This window comes from Panthera onca, chromosome X, assembly GCF_046562875.1.
Source record: "Panthera onca isolate mPanOnc1 chromosome X, mPanOnc1 haplotype 2, whole genome shotgun sequence".
Classification (NCBI taxonomy): Eukaryota; Metazoa; Chordata; class Mammalia; order Carnivora; family Felidae; genus Panthera; species Panthera onca.
In genome coordinates, this window is record NC_138357.1 from 76978712 (window position 1) to 76981992 (window position 3281).

General features: G+C 40.2%; 1 pseudogene; it reads right to left on the minus strand.

Annotated features, from left to right (window-relative positions):
• Positions 1-349: 349 nt before the first annotated feature.
• On the minus strand, positions 350-606 carry LOC145713685 (small ribosomal subunit protein eS27-like pseudogene; annotated as a pseudogene).
• Positions 607-3281: the final 2675 nt, after the last annotated feature.

The following is a 3281-nucleotide window of genomic DNA, read 5'->3' on the forward strand; positions in this document are numbered from 1 at the left end:
TTGAGGTCCCTCTTTGCCCTGAAATTTTATAACTCTCTGAGTTAGTAGTAGGGGAGTTGTCCATCCTTAAAACAATACCCTCACTGTCAGCTGTATGTACACACATCAATCACATGCACTCACACTTTCATACTTTAGCAAGTATTAGTAACAGTTTACATTGTTTAGTGCTTTTTTTGTCCATAGCCAAAATTTATTGAAAAACTGACACCAAAATAGACAACTGATGTGCACCTTACAAAATTAAAAACAATTACATTATCTTTATAGATTAACTGGAATTACTGAGCTGATAAGGCTCTCTGTGATATAACACAAATTCAGGAGGATATAACATTAATATGGATCATTAGTGTTGCTTTCTTCTAAATGAAAAGCCTTCTGTGAGTCTGGCATTTCCTCCTCTTGGCTGGCACAACAATGTTAAACAACCTATACCAAAAAACACACCGTCTGATCATGGCTGAAAACCGTGGTACTCTTGTAACAACCTGGACATTTTACATCCATAAAATAGGAATATGGGCTTTGAGCTAGCTATTTCTTTTTATGTTTTTTTTCCTTTCCTCTTAAGGATGGGTGTAGTATATTTCTAGCTAAAGGCATATTGATTCTTTTGAAAGCCCAGCCAGTCCTTAATTCTTTTTAATTTACCAAATATTTTCACATATGCCACCTTATTCAACCATAGCAATGATATAGGAGAGAAGGGGACAACATCATCCCTTTTTTTACCAATGAAGAAGCAGATTCAGAGACAAGACATTCTTTTTTTTTCTGTAACTAGACAATCTGCAAGACTTACCTTAGGTACCATCTTTCATGAGGAAAACACGGACTGATTAAGATTAAAAATTGAATTCAGAACACTTTTATCTGAATTCCTATTGTACTTAAGGTATGTTATATGCATTTTACTACTAAAGTGTTATTTTTTCTTGTCTGTCTTGTCCAATGTGTTGTATGAAGAAATATAGAGTGAGTTAAGATGGTAGAGGATTAGGGAGACCCTAGGCTTGCTTCATCCCTTGAACACTGCTAGATAGTTATCAAATTGTTATGAACATCAAAGAAACCAACTAGAGGTTTGAGTGAACAAAACCTGCAAGACTACATGTAGAAAATTGGAAGGTAGGAGGTGCTGTGAGTTTAAGTGGGGAGGTACTGCTCTGGGTCCAGCTGGGGTGAAGAAGCTTGCTTACTTGGGCTACTGCAAAGTAGTATAAGCAGGGGAGCACAGAATATGAACTTTTAGCAGCCAGCTACCATGGGGGAATTGCCTGGCTTAAAAGTGCTCAAGTGGTGAAGCGGGATAGAATCCCAAGAGTGACAGCATGGTTCGACAATCCATTGGGTAAGAAGAAAGACTGGTTGTGCCATGTGCTATGCTGTTTCCAGGCATGAGAGGGGATTCTTTCTGGCTGAGGGCTGCAAGCAGGGGGGCTGTTTTTTTTGCTGTTTTGACATAAACTCTGAATAGCTGGACAGTCATGCCACTCTCCCCTCCCCCAACATAAATGGGCCAGCAAAAGCCTGTTGAGTCCCTCTCCCAGATCCCAGAGGAGCAGTGTAGATCTGCACCCCTGGAATCCCTAAAATTTGGAGTTTTGAAACTCAGTCATGCGCCTGAGATAAAAAGCCTGGACACAAGCTGGTGAATATGGGGCTCTGAGGGAAATCAGAGACACAATAGGAGTGATTAATTCTCTTCTCTGAGAATTCCCTGAAGAGTGTGTGTGTGGGAGGATGTGCAAACATTCAGCTCAGGAGCTTATAGAACAGGGGAGGGCCATATTCATTCCACCCTTCAGAGCTGAAAAAACTTCAAGGAGCAAAACAGTACCAACTGGTGGAAGCTGGAGCTAATTAAACCAAGCCCCGTCCCCCCTGAACCCTGGAGGCACATTTGCACCTAAACAAGTGAGTCTGAGAATCATCACAGCAGAACCTTCTTTCTTCCAAAACCAGCACAAACAATTCCCTTGCAACAAGTCTATGGAGCATAGTGTTGCAAAGCTTCAGCTCTAGGGGAAATAGGATCTAACTTCCGTTTTACTTTTACTCTTCATTATTATTTTTTCATTTATTTTATTTTTCAATTTCTTTTTTTTTTTACTTTTTAGCATTATTATTTTTATTTTTATATATACATATTCTTTTGTTCTTTCTTTTATTGTTTATTGTTTGTTTGTATTTATTCTATTTTATTTTATTTTTGGACCTAGATTCTTTTATTTTTTTGAAATTTTTTTTAACGTTTATTTATTTTTGAGACAGAGAGAGACAGAGCGTGAACAGGGGAGGGGCAGAGAGAGAGGGAGACACAGAATCTGAAACAGGCTCCAGGCTCTGAGCTGTCAGCACAGAGCTGACGCGGGGCTCGAACTCACAGACCGTGAGATCATGACCTGAGCTGAAGTCGGATGCTTAACCGACTGAGCCACCCAGGTGCCCTGGACCTAGATTCTTTTTTTTTTTTTTTTTTTTTTTTTTTTTAATATGAAATTTATTGTCAAATTGGTTTCCATACAACACCCAGTGCTCATCCCAAAAGGTGCCCTCCTCAATACCCATCACTCACCCTCCCCTCCCTCCCACTCCCCATCAACCCTCAGTTTGTTCTCAGTTTTTAACAGTCTCTTATGCTTTGGTTCTCTCCCACTCTAACCTCTTTTTTTTTTTTTTTTTTTTCCTTCCCCTCCCCCATGGGTTTCTCTTAAGTTTCTCAGGATCCACATAAGAGTGAAACCATATGGTATATGTCTTTCTCTGTATGGCTTATTTCACTTAGCATCACACTCTCCAGTTCCATCCACGTTGCTACAAAAGGCCATATTTCATTCTTTCTCATTGCCACGTAGTATTCCATTGTGTATATAAACCACAATTTCTTTATCCATTCATCAGCTGATGGACATTTAGGCTCTTTCCATAATTTGGCTATTGTTGAGAGTGCTGCTATAAACATTGGGGTACAAGTGCCCCTATGCATCAGTACTCCTGTATCCCTTGGGTAAATTCCTAGCAGTGCTATTGCTGGGTCATAGGGTAGGTCTATTTTTAATTTTCTGAGGAACCTCCACACTGCTTTCCAGAGCGGCTGCACCAATTTGCATTCCCACCAACAGTGCAAGAGGGTTCCCGTTTCTCCACATCCTCTCCAGCATCTATAGTCTCCTGATTTGTTCATTTTGGCCACTCTGACTGGCGTGAGGTGATATCTGAGTGTGGTTTTGATTTGTATTTCCCTGATGAGGAGCGACGTTGAGCATCTTTTCATG